The sequence below is a fragment of the Anastrepha obliqua genome, chromosome 5, assembly GCF_027943255.1.
Source record: "Anastrepha obliqua isolate idAnaObli1 chromosome 5, idAnaObli1_1.0, whole genome shotgun sequence".
Classification (NCBI taxonomy): Eukaryota; Metazoa; Arthropoda; class Insecta; order Diptera; family Tephritidae; genus Anastrepha; species Anastrepha obliqua.
The window spans coordinates 86,042,109-86,059,371 of NC_072896.1; the positions used below are offsets into that span (position 1 = coordinate 86,042,109).

Consider the following 17,263-nt stretch of genomic DNA (forward strand, 5'->3'; position numbering starts at 1 on the left):
GCCAAGCATAAAATATGAAAATATGAAAAATATGTTTATGAATATTTTAACTGACAAAAACAAGCACGATTGCTGTGCCAAGCGAATGCTAGGCTGCCGGCGGGTGAGGCGACGAAGTGGCGTACGCAAACTGAGTGCGCGAAAGATAATCTTAATGTTTTGGAATTTGAGCTGCAGCACCACCAGCCACCAGAGTGAGTTAGAAAGCAGAAGAGCTGAAGTGAAACGGCGAGCGGGCGGGCAGCTACATACACAAAGTGCTTCTGGGCATTCCCAGTTGATTGTGTGTGCGCGCGCGCATTCATATGCATGAGCGTTGGGCGCAGTGCTCGGTGTGCGCGATCATCACATGCGAGTGTACAGGTTATGGCCAAATGATCATATCAACTACGCGCTGGTTTTTTTCGGTCAAGCTGAAGCTGAAGCTGAGGTGGTGTTGCTATTGCGGTTACTACAGCCAGTTGCTGGTTGCCGGTTGGGGCTGGCTGGTCAAGCGCAGCCATCGTATATGCAAAATATGCCATCTTTTTCGAGCGAATTACGGCATGTTGCAAGAACATGTGTTTGCAACTGAATTTAAATATACCCATCTAAATACCTGCAGTGTACGTTACAAAACGGGAAAAGGGGTGTTGCTCCGCACTGGCAGCAACAACAGCCGTGACAGCACCTTCACTGCACATTTGCGCTTAAATAGCTGTTGTTGGTCAGGTTGCCTTGCAAACGCCCTAGATGGACCTGTGCACAAACAACAACAGCAAAAACCAACTTGAATTTTTGCCGCGTGCATGTAGATATGGATTTGTGTGCGTATGTTTGTGTGAGCGATGGCTGTGGCATCTTCCGCCTCAGCTGCACCTTTCTTTCTGGGCAGCTCACTCACACTCGGCTGTGTCTCAGTTTCATTCATTATCCAAACTTTTGTTGTAGTTTTTGTTTTTGTTGTTCTCCTCCATTTCATGTTGTTGTGGTTTCGTTATTGTGCCCCTAAAGAAAATACATTCTGATAATTACAGTAATTTGTTAATATTACACTCATGATTCTTTTGCTGCTGCTGCGACTACATCTTCCGCCCCTCCGCCTTCTTCCTCATTTTCTGCTCCTTTTCATTTTTCTGCATCTGCGGGTTATATGTATACGCAGCCATAACAATCACAGCGATTATATTCTGTTGCATCAAAAGTTAGCTAATAGCCATGTACATATTCACACATGCGTACATACATACTTTCACACATATTTTGTTTCACATACCAACTGAGGTATTGTAAATCTGAAGGGTAAACTTGACGTTGTATGGCTTTTCTTGCTCGCGCTTTCATTTCTAACTCCATTTCTAAGTCTCCAAGTCTAATGCGAGATTGTAATCGGAGTAACAGCTTTAGTTATGCTGTGTTCTGATATCAAATGAATTGTAATACATCTATATATGTACCGTTATCGCACTAAATTACTCGCATGCCTATATCCGACTAATCTTCTTCAGACAATACAGCATTCGCTTTTAGCTCTCTAAACTTTTTGAAAATTCTCAGCTATTCTTCAATAGGAAGAATGATTTGTCTGAACGAAAGATGATTTAGTCATTGCTTGAACCCTGCTTAAAAAAATACAGAGTGATAGATAGATGGATATGTAGATAGATTGATAAAAGGATCAATATATAGATAAAGGGTGATCAATTCAGAGGTATCGGATTTTAAATTGAAATAAAATGACGAAAAGTCAAATCGATTGGGAAATCTTTATTATTTTTGTGACCCTCATGACATTTATTTTTCAAGATAATACGCTTGGTCGCAACTGCACCGTAATTCGACCATCCGTAAATACCAATTTTGAATGACTCGCTGGAGGAGTTCGGTTGGTATCTCCTGAATAAATTTATTAATATTGGCTTCGAGTGCTTCAAACGAAGCTGGTTTACTCACAAAGCATTTAGGCTTTACATACCCCCACAAATAGAAATCCAAAAGTGTGACATCACACGATCTTGGTGGGCAATCCACTGGTCCGAGACGAGCGATGAATTGCTCACCGAAATGATGACGCAGTAAATCCATTAATTCACGGGCTGTATGAACCAAATATTTTGACACCAAATATTGTGGAGATCATCGGCAATCCGGTATCAAAAGTTCGTTTATCGTGGCGCAATGGCATTCGCCATTCACTGTTACATTGGCGCCAGCCTCGTCTTTAACGAAATGTGGGCCGCTAATTCCTTCAGCCCATAGGCTGCACCAAACGATTATTTTCAATGGATTTAATGGCTGTTCTTCAATTTCTTCGGGTTTCTCTTCAGTCCAAATATGGCAATTTGTCTTATTGACGTACCCATTAAACCAAGAATGGGCATCATCGCTGAACGGTTATGTACACCATAAGGTGGCCTGTGCGCGCGTTGAACAATTTTCACAGAGCGATGATTTTCGTAATACGATTTGTAAACGCTGTTGAGGCGTAAGTGAAATGTCAATGAATACGGAAAAAAATTATGTACTTAATTTTACAGTAATCACGCGTGATCTGGCAATAAACCCATATTGGAAAAAGTACTTTTAATCTTGTCACCCTTTACATAGAAAACTTATGGGGACCTCATTACGAAACTTGCAGAGATTACTGAGCACAGTCTAAGCTGCTAATAAAATAAATGTGAAGAAAGTTGAAGGTCGAAATTGAAAAAAAATAAAAAATACAGAAAACCATTTGCTCAAAAATTTTGAGGAAACAAAAAAAACTTCTTTATAGCAATCTAAAAAATTAATTTATGAATTGATTAAATTTCAAAACAAAAATTTTCAAAATACACAATAAAAGTTTCGCACAAATTGTCAATTGTCAAATAAATTTTCTCAATTAAAACCTTTTTTAAATTTTTTTAATATATATAAAATTTTTTTATAATATATTTAGTTTTTTAAACATTTTTTTAGAAAATGTGTTTTATTCGAAAACAAAATCTATAATTTTTTTTCAAAAAAGGTTTGTGTATACCAATCTAAAAAATCAATTTGTGAATTGAGTAACCCAAAAAAAAAAAAAATCAAAATAAAAAATAAAAGTTTCTCACAAATTGTCAATAAAAAAATATATTTCCACAAAAAAAAACTTTTTTTAATTTTTGTATGAACAATTTTTTTATAATATATTTCTTTTTTTCCACACAATTTTTGTAGAAAATGTGTTTTATGCTAAAACAAAAATAATTTATCAAAATATTAAAACGAATTCAAGACATTTCAGTTGAAAAAACTCTACACCAAAATTTTAAGCAATGAATAAATTTCTAAATTTTTTCAAAATTTAAAAAAGGTGTTTCCATGTTGTGTTTAAATGTTGAATAGAAAAATATATTTTCCCAAAACACGGTTTTTTCATATAAAATTCTTTTATGTAAATTTTTTTTTAATAAATTTTTTTTGCATTTTATAATATAATATATTTATTTTTTTCACAAATATTTTAAGAAAGTAAAGAAAAAAACACTTCATAAAAATGTGAATAATAATGTTTAGTTGAGAAAACTATTACCAAAATATTAAGCATTCAATAAATTTCAAAATTATTATTAATTTTTTCAAAGTTAAAACTAAAAATATATTTATTTAAAAAAACAAACATTATATAAAAAAAAAACTTTTAATTTATTTTACCTAAAATTTTTTATAATGCATTTATTTTTGTGAAAAGTGTGTTTTATTCTAAAAAGAAAAAACAGTTCATGCAAATGTTAATAAGAATTGAAGCGACGTCAGTTGAAAAATTTTTTTTTTAACTTTTTTACATAAAATTTTTTTTTAAATTACTTAAATTTTATAAAAAATTTTTTATAAAAGAAATTAAAAAAAAAAAAAATTTTTATAATGTATTCATTTTTCTCACACATTTTTGTGAAAAGTGTGTTATATTCTAAGAAGAAAAAAGTTTATGAAAATGTTAATAAAAATCGCAGCCAATTCAGTTGAAAAAACTATATACCAAAATTTTCAACATTGAGTAAACTTCAAAATTATTAAATTTTTGCAAAATTAAATTAAAAAAAAATAATTCCTAGGCATTTTTTATAAAAAAAAACAATATATTTTTCCCAATCAAAATTTTTTGTTAGGTGTGGAACTAATATAAGTTCCCGCTGTTTGTCAATAGATGCCGTCAGCAGTGTGTGCTAGTCGATTCTAACATAACCTAAACGTCATAAACCCAGCTTAGACATATGATAAACAAACTGCTACGACACATTCGTGATTTCCTTTTGGTATCAGTTACTTTTGGTTTTGTGAAAATGTCTGATTTTGTGCCGAATAATCGCAATTTGTGGGAAGTGTTGATTTTCCTCTTTCATTCGAAAAAAACCGCGACTGGAGCGCATCGAGCGCCACACAAAATTTATGGAGATGCTGCTTTAAGTGAAACAACGTGCCGAGATTGGTTTCGTCACTTCTAAGGCGGTGATTTAAGTGTTGACGACCGTCCACGTGAAGGAAGGCTAAAAACCTTCGCAGACACTGAATTGGAGGCATTGCGCAATGAGGATCCGTGTCAAACGCAAGAAGAGCTTATTTTAGTATAAGGAGTTACCCGCCAATCCGTTTCCAAGCGATTGCATGCTTTGGGAATGATTCAGAAACAGGGGACTTGAGTTCCTTATGAGTTAAAACCAAGGGATATTGAACGTCGTTTTTTCGCCTATGAACAACTGCTCCAGTGGCAAAAAAGGCATAAAAAGGAAGGGTTTTCTTCATCGCATCGTGACGGTTCATGAAAAATGAATTCATTACTGCAATTCAAAGAAAAAGTAGTCAGGGGAACTGCCCGGTCGTGCTTCTACGTCGTCGCCTCGGCCGAATATTCACGCTGCGAAGGTTATGCTATGTATTTGGTGGGGACCAAGTTGATGTTATTTATTATGAACTGTTTAAAACAAGCGTAAGGCATGAAAAAGGACATTACAACGCTCGATGTCATGTTGCCAAACCCGTTAAAACCTACCTGGAAACATTAAAATGGGAAATCCTACTCTACCCGCCATATTCTCCAGATATTGCGCCGTCGGATTATTACCTGCTCCGAGCGATGGCACATGGTCTAGCTGACCAGCAGTTCCATTCATATGAAGACATCAAAAAATACGAGATGTACCAGAAAGATGGGCAAAAGTAGTCGCCAGCTTTAAGCTTCTAGTTTTAAGATCTATAGATTCTCTTAAAAAATCTGAATTTTTTTTTTTTTTAATTTAATAAGATATTAATGCGAAAATGCGAAAAAAGTTGAAAAAAAATGTTTTTTCAATTCTATGTAATAATGTTTATCCAATGCTTAAAATCAATGCCGTTGTTCCTATAATCCTTTTGTAAAATTTTGATCAATCGGTCCGGGAAAAACGGCTGATGGATCGACTTAAAAATTTACAGGGTTATTAGTGGAATATTAAACTGTAAAAATACCTGAAAACATGAGTTCCCGCATTAATATTTGTAAGTGAGCGATAAATTTTCTGAAAACCCGTAAAAAGGCGTTTTTCTGTGTTCACTTCAAACCAACGTTAAGGGTAAAAAAAATTTTTTTCTCAAAAAATTAAATTAGGATCTTATAGGAAATTTATTCCACTTTGCGGTTATCTCAGAGAGAAATGATCGTACCGAAAATTCAAAAAAAAGCAAATCGAAACTAAATAATCAAGCTAGTTGACTTTATGGCTAGTTTTAGTCGGACAAATTTGTCCAAGCCCGTGCAATCAAAAAAAAAGGAAAACATTTCGAAAATTTTTGTGTCGCCCTTTAACTGACGATTACAAAATAATCGTTAAATAAAAGAAAATTTTGCTTAAAGATCTTTGAACTAGAAGTTTAAAGCTTCTAAATGATTTTTGTCGGAACTCCGTGCACCCATTTTTCACCGAGATACAGCTTTTCAAAAATCACTAAAAAATTTAGAAAATTTTACTGCTCCCTTAATTTTTGTGTGAAGTGTATTTTCGAACATTTATGCATTGAAACAACCGGCAAAACCTTTGCGGGAAGTTCAAACTAAAGTCTCGTCTACCAACAACATTTCTCTTCTAACACTCGTACCGCGTTGAGTAAGCGCAGAAATACTCACCACACTAGCATTAATGCTCTATTTCTGGTTTTACTCTACTTACGTACGTATTTGAATTCATTGTTGTTGCAATTGTTATTAATACAATTATTATTGTTTTATTTTCTCCCTTTTTTTTGTTTTTGTGCTATTGCAATGTTCAATGCCGATGCTGCCATTTTCACTCAACACTTATTGCTGTTAGGCGTCTTTGAATTGTTGTTTGAACAACATATTACCAGAAGATCACGCGTGAGGGCAAGTAGTTATCATGGTGTGCATACAACTACAAACATGTACACACTTGTAAGTTGTTGTTGTTGTAGCCCGCAGCAGCACCAGACAGCAATAGAACAAGCAATTGCAGCCAAATAGTTGCTGTTGTAGCAACCAACCGCCGGCATTTGACATTGGCAACTAACACGCATCTATGGCAAGCAGTACACACACACACGCGTACACATACAGTAAAACATAGAAACTTCTTTGCAACAATTGGTGATTGCGCCACGCAGCAACAGCAATAACAGCAACGGCAGCAGCAGCAGCAGCAACATCAGCAGCGGTAATCGCTGTTCCGAACGGCTAATGATGACGATGACGTGTTGCAACAATAACAAAAACAAGGCTTTCACAACATATGTATGTAGTTGTGGCAAGCTGCTGGTTCTAACTAAGCGTAGCTGTTAAACGCGATGTTAGCAACAATTGGCAGCTCGGTTCATGGCGTTGACAACATTTTGAGCAATTTTGCGCTTTTTCTGCTGCAATGCTGCAATGCATTTGTTTTTGTTTTTGTATTTTTATTCTTTTTTTCTTTTTTTTTGCGCTGCACGCTACTCCTTTTACTTGAACTTCTTGCAGATGTATGCATATATGTGCTTGCATGTGTGTATGTGTGTTTGTATGTATTCATGCATGTGTGTGTGTGTGTTTGTACACGTGCTGTTGTATTGTCTTTGCATTGGGTATCTCTATTGTTAGTGCTGCTGTTTTTCACTCGTTACTCGCTTTGCTGCTGCTACTGTTGCTGATCGATGTCTTAGCTGCGGCGCAATTGGGAATACGACGAGTACTGGTCGCTGAGCAATACATCAATACACACAGGCCTACATATGTATGTGCATATGTATTTACATGCATGGCGGAGACTATCTGCTTAAGTAGATAAATAAGCGGGCAGTCAAATGCTTAGGAACACACATATACTTACATACATGCATACACATGTCCATGTGAATATATAAACTAAAGAATTTCCTACTCAAGTTTTAGTGGGAAAGTCTGTGACTTTGGTGGCTTTATTTTGTTCTGCTTTTTTTGTTTTCTTCTTTTTAGTCTTTTGTTATGAAGTTCGATTTATGACTGCTTACTTTTGATTATTCATGAGATTTCAATGGCAATTCCACTTATTTATTATTGCAATACAAAAATATTGCAATGGCAACTTTTACTGTGTCTTTGAAACAAACAAGATCAAAATTAAACTAACTTTGAGTGCTCATAAAAATAGCTCCATTTCCACGCATACGGGAGGCAGCTCATATGCAATGCTGTAGTTGAAAATTGTTTCATGTAACTTGCGTCGGTATTCTGAATATGAAAAAAAACTATACATATCCAGGGTTATTGTAAAGAGTGGTTAAATTTCAAGGGCCGATGTTGAATGTGAACCGCACCTAAACATCAACCACACCGTTGGACTTCTTTCTTTGGGGTTATTTGAAAGAAAAGGTATACGTCGATAATCCAGCAACAATTCAAGAGCTAAAGGATGAGATAATTCAGCACATTAACGGCATAAAACCTCAATTATGTCTCAGCGTCATCGAAAATTTGGACCATCGGATGGAGGTGTGCCGCCGAGGCCGCGGCGCTATTTGGCCCATATCTTGTTCAACAAATAATTGAGCCATATCAATATTATCATAATTAAGAGAAATGATAATAATTTCTTAAAAAAAATTTATTTTATTCAAAATCAACACCGGCCCTTAAAACTTAACCAGGGAACTATTTGCATTTCGTGGTTTTCTGGGGTGTGCCGCCGAGGCCACGGCGGCAATTTGGCCAATATTTTGCTCTATACGTAATTGAGCCATACTAGTATTAGCATATTAAAGAGAAATGACAATAATTTTCTAAAAAAGTTGTACTTTATCCAAAATCAACACCGGCCCTTGAAACTTAACCACCCTTTATAAGCGCCCCAAACCGTCATACCTCTACGCAATCTGAATGCAATACTTGCATAGTCTTCTCTGAGCGCCTATGCAAACTTAATTTATTACTTACTCTTAAGTATATAAATGTTTAGCTCAATCTTCCGTCGACCTTAACCTGCAACTGAGTCAGTTTTCAGTAAGTGGAAGAAGGAGCAGACACACCATATCATCCATTGAGTGAAAAGTAGCGCACCAATTGCATTTAGACTGATCTTAGACTGCCCATGTCCTGTAAATAATGGTGAAAGAGCCTCATGCAAATAAGCCATTGAACAATTTTTTTTTTTTTTTTTTTTTTTTTTTTTTTTTTTTTTTTTTTTGCCTCCTTTATTAATTACACCTGTCGTATGACACTAAGTAATTCTTTCTGCAGCTTGGATTTTATAACATTAATCATTATCAATATTACATTTGGGTTAAGTTGTTGTGTGAGTTTACAAGTGTAGGTATGTGCATAGCTTTAAGGGGGGGGTAACGTTAATTCATGGAAAAAAAAGGCACATTTTTATGATTTTTTTTTGATGACACAGTTAAAATTTATTCGTCAAATCTTTTACTACATAAAACTATAGCATTTGAAGTATATTTTGTGAAATTTTCATCCAAAAATATTTAAAAATACGGCAATGGCAGAAATTATTCGGACGCATCTCAAAAAAAAATAGTTTTGCGGTGCCCCTCATAACTCGGTGTTAAATCATCTGAAATCAAAAAACCAAAGTTATTTCGTTAGATAATCGTTTTCTCCGGGTAACGCCGAGAGGGTTTTTTGAAATTAAAAATTTTTCGATTTTTGGGAACACGTTAAAGTCAAAAACACGATTTTCGCGTAAAAAATCGGTGAATTAGTTACCGTAAAAACAAAAGTATCAACAAATTCGAAAAAAACTCTTCGGCGTTACCTTGTAAAACATCTACAGAAAAAGTGTTCAAAATTTCAAAAGGATCGGTGCAGTAGTTTCAAAGTTATGAGGGGCACCGACTTTGAAAACGTAAGTTGTGGGAACAACGCTTTAAAGTTCAAATGGCGCGCGGTTGAGCCAGGTAGGTAGCAACACTTACATGGCTGTATCTTTGTCAGTTTTGCTCCGATTCATCTAAAATTTTCACAGAATATTCTTGAAAGGTTCTTCATTTAAAAAACCAAATAAAAAAAAATGCACAAAAAAAAATTTAAAAACGTTACCCCCCCCCTTAAATTATTCTAGTTATCAGCTGAGTTGGGGTTGGTCGTTTGAGCCGCCTAGAGTTTGCCCTTTCTGCTGTTGGGAGTTGTCGCATGTCATTATTGGAATGGTTCATTAAACGGACAATATGATTTGTGCTGCGTTTGCGGATGATTTCTGCTATTGTTTCGATGTTGAGATCGCGATGAATGTCTTCGTTTGGGAAGTACCAAGGTGCATTGGTTATAGTTCTGAGTATTTTTGATTGTAGTCGTTGAATAATGTTAATGTTACTTTTGCTTGCAGTACCCCAGATTTCTATGCCGTATGCCCAGATTGGCACAATCACAGTTTTGTATATAAGTATTTTATTCAGCAATGACAGTTTCGAACGCCTGCCAAGTAGCCAATATAGTTGTCGGAATCTGTTTTTTACCTCATTTCTTTTCATCGTAATATGTTCTTTCCAGAGAAGTTTGGAGTCAATAGTCATTCCAAGGTATTTTGCTTTGGTGTCTATTGGGATTTGTGAGTGGTTTATTGTCAGATTCTTGTGTCTTACTTTCTTGTTGGAATAAACTACATGAATTGTTTTGCCGCTATTGATTTGTATACCCCAAGCATTAAACCATGTTAGTGTTTTGTTCAAAATTTGTTGTAACTTGTTTGTTGCTTGAACAAATTGGCAACTAAAAATCGTACTATGCACAAACACTAATAAATAAAGGGTTAGCGTCAGAATAAAGTCTGCCACAAATTGACAAGTTAAAATTTTTTTTTTCAAACTTTTTTTTTCAAAATTTTTTTTCCATTTTGTTTTTTTTAGTTTAGTGCATGCCATCACAAAAACCAATTAATTCAAACCTTCAAACTTTTTACAAAGTACCAGAAAAATCGGTAAATTTTTATCAAAATTTCATTCATAGAAAAATTCTGGGTATGCAGTTTTATGGGGTTAAGGGTAGCCAGAATTTTCAAAACATTGTTTTTTTTTTACATTTCCTTAAAGTATAATATCTTAAAAATATTGTGTGAAAACTTGAAGTGAATCCGACAAATACCTTGCGAGTTATTCAACAATTAATAAGAGGCGCTTGGGCGCTCCGGAGCAGATAGCGAAACTTTAAATGCGTTTTTCTCAAAACTATGTTTTTTGAACTGGTGATCACTGTAACTTAAAAACCGCTTGGTAAATTTCAATAAAATTTATACTGTTTTCAAAGAAGAAAGAAGGATTTTGTTTTTTAAATGTCGATTTTTTTTAACAATTTATGGTATTTCATTTTTATTTAAAATACACAAATCTTAAAATAACAATATTAGCAAGCTATGGTGTTGCCTCGTCGCCGGTTGAAGAGAGAAGAAATTTTTCATTGAATTTTAAGGTTGACATTATGGTGTTGACGAACTGTCATAAATTAATTGAGCAGCGGTGCTGCCACAAATTAATTGCTATTTGCTTTTTTCTCGAAAATCTGATAAATATTCCCTGAGGCCGCCATATTGTTAATCTTGAAAAAAAGCTTCGATCAGGCACAAGATTATCTATTAGACAACGATGCCACTTAGACCACGAAATGGGTCCGTTGTGAGCCGCAGGGGCTGGGCTACATTTCCCGGCTCCATATTGAACCATCCTGAGCTTTTGACAAAGCGTAAAAGGTTGTTGATACCTAAAGTGTATAGATTATCTATATTCGTTAAGAAGTAGGATTTTAAAAATCGGTTCCTGCTTCTGACTAGAGCTGGGCATGTGCAAAAGAGGTGTTGAATTGTTTCCAACTCCTCCTCATTTCTACAGCTACGACAAAAATCATGCGTGTAAACGCCAAATCTCTTTGCATGGTTTCCTATGAGACAATGTCCTGTGAGGGCCCCTACTAAGGTCCTGATTTGAAGTCTATTCAGTTTTATAATACTCTTGGACAGACGTAAATTTAGCCTTGGCCATGTTTGCCTAGCAATTTCACAGGTGTTTACGCTAATCCATCTTTGATTTGCAGAACTGATTAGTGCGTCCTTAATGAGAAGCTTACAAGTTGCGAGAGGTATGTCCATAAAATTACTTATGCCTGGCATACAGGTACCTTCTCTTGCAAGTTGGTCTGCCCTACAGTTCCCTGGTATATCTCTGTGGCCTGGAACCCAGCATAAGATTATACGATATTGCTTGGCCATCTCATTTAGAGATTGGCGACAACGTAAGACACTCCTTGATGTTGTTTGGAATGCGTCCAGGGCTCGTAGGGCAGCTTGGCTACCGATAGAATGCAGATATCTGTTGATGATATTCTGTTTATCTTTAACTATTTTAAGGCTTCATGAATAGCGTTTATTTCCGCTTGAAAAACGCTACAGTTATCCGGTAGTTTAAAGGATTCACTAATAGAAAGCTCTTCGCAAAATAACACTGATCCTACACAGGTGTCGATTTTAGATCCGTCTGTGTAGATCTAAACGGGTGTGTTGGGTATTGGATCTTCTTCAAGCCGTTCCAGTCTAGAAGGGCTTCTCATTAGGAAATTCCTTTCGAAGCAAAGAATGGGAGGGTGATAATCACAGGCTATATCCGTGAAGGAGTCTAAGATGGTTATGTCAATGTGTCAAGGGGTCTATGTGTGGCAGTCCTTCATTGTGAGCTCGTTTTGAGTTTTAAAGCGGAGTAGGCCGCTGATTATTTGCAGAAGAGATCTAAGGATGGCAGATGTGGCATGATGTCCAAAGCCATGGATGGCGTGGTTTTCATGACGCCACATATTGCTAATTCCACTAATCTCTGCACCTTATTCAATAAATTAGAATAGTTTTTTTTTCTGCATAGCACACCACCAGACAACATTTCTATATAGAAGAATGGGTCTAACGACAGCAGTGTAAACCCAATAAGTAACCTTAGGTTTAAGTCCCCAGGTCTTACCTAAAGCTCTCTTACAGGCATAAAAAGCTAGGTTCGCTTTCTTGACTCTTTCTAAGATGTTTGACTTCCAAGTCAGTTTCCTATCTATGTTTAGTGCCAAGTACTTGGTTTCTTCCGAAATCTCAAGAGCTTCCCCCTTGAGCATAATTGGACTTAGCTGAGGGATCCAGTGTTTCCTAGTAATCAATATGAGTTGTGTTTTGTCTGGGTTGACTCCTAGACCACACTTTTCTGCCCACCTAGAAAGTATGTCTAGAGCATTTTGTATTAGGCGTAAGCTATCAGCTTAGAGCCCACCGATTCCAGTATTAACAGAAGTAACTGCGTTCCATAAAAACGGTGAGAGGACTCCACCTTGCGGTGTACCTCTACTTACCAATCTCCTGAGCACCGATGAAGCCTACCAAGACCGATTCTATCCCAAGATCAGTGAGTGCTGCAGTAATTGCCCTCCCTTCGACATTGTTAAGCGCCCCTTCAATATCAAGGAAAGCGGCTAAAGTAAATTCCTGTTTGTGCAGTGAACTCTCTGCCGTCTAAATAAGGTTATGTAGAGCTGTCTATACCGATTTCCCTTTCGTGTAGGCATGTTGTGACGTAGAAATAAGATTTCTATCTATAGTTAGGCTTAAGTGAAATTGTATCAACCTCTCCAAAGTTTTCAATACGAAAGAAGACTATCTATTAATAAAACAAATTTCTCTTGACCGATAGATTTTAGATGAATCTCCAAGGACTTCTGATGATCACCGCAAGGGACTTCTGGAGAAACGGGCTCCACACAAAAAGTGACAACTTTTACAATTATTACTATTATTATTTTTTTTTAATTTTGCTATAGTCAAGTTGAGGGGAACTTTGGATTCTACGTCATTGGTTTTGTGTTTCACAAAATTCAGCTTTAGGTTAGTGAAACGCAAAACGAATGACGTCGGCATATCTTGCAAATTCGCTCAAAATCTTTTCACCATAATTCATTATCAGGTTGGGCAATCGGCTATGGTGAACAAGAAAATTGTGAGGGGAACTTCGGCTGCCACGTCACATGCGATTAAGCAGCCGAATTCAGTTCCCATGTATTCACACACCCGTCCAATCGTTGTTCTCGTCGTTGATAGAAATAAAACAACTTAAGCGGGGACTGTGTTGATTTTTTTTTTTCGTATATCACTAACACAATCTTATCGCCAGCCGAAGTCTGCACGATCATGTCATACATATTCACGCAATCGGTCAATCAGTCGCTGTTCAGGCGGGAAAGAAGTGACACTCTGCTGATTTTTTTCATATATCGTCCCCTTAGTATAACAATAGCCTATGTGCTCATAGGCTATTATTTTTTTATTGAATTTTTGGATTCTCCATCGTCGATTTTATATGTGGTCAAAATTTTGTCAAATTCTAGTTCCACAAAGTGGGTCAAAACGTCAGTAAAAAAATAATAAATATTTACAGATATAACGAGATTTGAGTGAGAGCTACTTTCGACAAAAAGTTTGAAATTCATTTTCTCAAAACATCAAAAAATGTATAGGCTATTTTAATACTAAGGGGACGATATCACCAAAACAGTCTCAATTTTTTTATAAGCACATCCCCTATTACGTCAGCCAATCAGATGATTCAATCAAATTCGCTCAGAGCCGATTAACGCTCTGTTATTAATCACACCTTCACAATTCTCTTCACCATGGTATTCGGCTCGCTCATTTCACACACTCGTCCAATCAATCGTTGTTTCCATAGCAACGAAGTGACCTGCGCGCAGACTGCGTTGATTTTTTTTCATATATCACTAACACAAACTCAGTTTTTTCGTAAACAAACCGCCGTAATGACTCAGCTGACTACTTCTAAATCGCTGGCAGTCGTTTCTGGCCTCAGTCTGATCTTGGTCCCATCTCAGTAAATCTTTTTATAATGACTCTGTGTTGCATCTTTTGATATTCTATCCATTTTTTTGTAAAAGCACGGTTCAATTTCCTGAAATATTACAAAAAATCTTGAGTAGTTCCAAATACTCCAAATTCCGGGGGCTTATGCCAAATTCGACCACCTTGAGTATTTTGTTAGACCAAAAAGCATTTGACATACAATTTTCTTGATTTGGGCTGCTTCGAGCACAAGTTTGTCCAGACATCAACACCAATAACAATTTGATATAGAATTGATGCTCTTTTATCCCTCGCAAGCAGCATTTTAGAGCTGTTTTTGTATTTCTGATTTTCTAGTGGAAAAAGCATAAAATTTGTTTTCAAACAGCAGCAAAACAAAAATTACACCACCGACTGAAGTAACATTTTTTTTCCTAAGAAACTCAGAAATGTTTCCTAGCACTTTGCATTAACCAAATGTATTATTTATTTTGTATTACTGTGAAAAATTTTAAAACAAAAGGAAGATTTTTTCAAAAAATTACCTTGCGATGTGGTGCATGCTCGCTGTGTGCCAAACTCTACCTAACAGGATAGGCGGGAATAATCAGATAAAGCAAAGATGCAAAATGTATGGTTTCTAAATTGTATATTTGCTAGTTTGTTATTGAATTATTCACTACTCTGCAGAGCAGCGCATGCCGGGCATTTGCTTGTTTTACAACTCAAAATATTTATCACAGGGAAAAAAATATTCGTCATAATTAAATATCGTCAGCAGAGGTCGAAATCATTAAAATTCTTGATTGTTGCGGTTCAACAATGCATGCATTCGCAGCTAACACAACCTATGCATGAATTGCGGTTTCATAGGTACAAACGTATTTTGCGCAGCTTTGCATACATAACGGTAAATTTTTGACAGCATCAAATTGAAAGAGTCAATTGTCATCGACTGCTGTAGGAATATATGCAATGAACTGAAAGGAACTGATTACCGATGATCGACTCCTTTGATACAACAAAAGCGATCAAAACACTAAAACGATCAACAACAATAACAAAAATAACAATAATAAAAAAGTCAATAAATCACCAAATCACCATAATGTACAGGATATAATATTTGCAAAGCGCACAGTCTCATACACACACACACACACTCACATGAAGTCAGAGAATGAATAGCAAGTCAATAGCAACAAGTAATAGAAGAATAGCTACAATTGCAATGGCTGCAAAAATCGCGCTCAGCACACACATATCAGTGTTATATATATAATATAAATAGGCATGGAAGTGTGTGTGGATGTATGCATGCGCATAGAACTTGACCGCATCAATCGTAAACTCATCAAATGTTGGCCAGGATTTTATTGTACTTCAGAGTTGCTAATGGCGGCAAACTCGCTGCAATTGGCTTTGAAGGCTATTACTTGTTGCTGTTGTTATTTTTACCTCTTTTTTTTGTTACAATATTAGGTTTTGTTGTAAAATTTGCGCTCTTGTTCATGCCCATGAATATTTATTGCTTTTTACATTAGAATAAATTGTTTTTATTTTTTTGTACTTTGTTATTGTTCTCAGCACTGAGCGCAAATAGAAAAATATTCCAAAAGAAGACTGCAGCTTCATTTGATTTACCGTAACTTAAATGTGTATCTCACATGCGTTGCGAATTTGGTGCTCTTCCTAACGTTCCCGTTTTCCCACGCTCTTATTACCACCTGCTCTCTTCTTCTCTCTTATCTCTCTCATATCTCATTCCACATCCACTGAGACTTCTGCTATTCTAAAGAATACAATATTTTATTTCATTTATTATTGTTGTTATTGCTGTCATCGCTACTATTGCTTACTTTTTGTTGTTGTTGCCTTTATGACCGTTTGCAATATTTGTTTACTTTTATCGCCTGCAGCCATTCGAAGTGGATACAGCAGCCGCGCATCCATTGCATGAGCAACTCACTGTGGCGAGCAACAACTGCACGCAAAGCAACAAAAGTTGGCATAAAAATGCTATGCTGCATAATTAATTTTTTTTTAGGGACTTACTGTAATTTGGCGGCATTTATCAAACGAATTGCGAGTTCTTGAATTCAAATTTAAATCAATTGAAAATCAAGTTTTCTTAAAAAAAAAACTTGCTTGTAAGTCCTACGCAAAAAATTAATTGAAAAATGTTATCAGCAGAAAATAAATTATTGATGTGTATTTTGAATAAGATTTGCATAAGAATCTAATGAAGCGAATTTTAATATTTTAATAACATTCGTAATAACAGTTTGTGGCTTTTAGTTGTTGTCACACAAATGGAAGGACTCACAGATTTATGCCATGTTTGAATGGCAGATGCTCTCAGAGAGTTGTCGTTGCCTGCCGAAGGGCAGTCGCAATAAGAAAACTGTCTGCTATTTTATACCACGATAAAGATGCGACTCACAGCTTTCTGCTAAATTTTCATATATGCAACTACGCAATGTCAAGTACTGTCTGTGATCGTATATACCGTATATACATATGTAGCTACTATACATAAGGCTTTGTATAATTTCATAAAAAAAGTTGCGATATAAGTAAATTTATCTTTGCGGCTTGCTGCATTACCTCAATTGAATTTGGGTGTGAAAGTTGTGAAATTCATTTAATTTTGGATGCTGGAGTAAATCAAAACCAGTCAATTAGCGATTCCATATCAAGTGATCTAAGTATTTTGGAGATTGCCGTAAATTTTTCTAAAAAATGGTTTATATGTAGGCTTGAGTATAATGAAAAGTAGAAGAGCACCACGAAAGGGTAGTAATGGGCAACTTCATAGCTGATCCTACGAACTGATGCTTCTCACCTCTCACCATCCATCTGCTTCTTTTCCTTCACGTTGCTGGTGCTGTTAACCTTTACAAGAGACTCGGTAGGCCATCATCGCATGGAAAATCCCAAAGGAGAGTAAGAGAACAAATAAAGCAACACGGTGCAGAGACGGACTAGCGTCTCGA

At 36.0% G+C, this 17,263-nt stretch overlaps 1 protein-coding gene across 1 annotated transcript in view; it reads left to right on the forward strand.

Moving 5' to 3' along the window:
* Positions 1-17,263, forward strand: part of LOC129248860 (cadherin-related tumor suppressor) — a 126,609-nt gene that overhangs the window by 57,138 nt on the left and 52,208 nt on the right. The gene's annotated exons all lie outside the window — the stretch shown is intronic.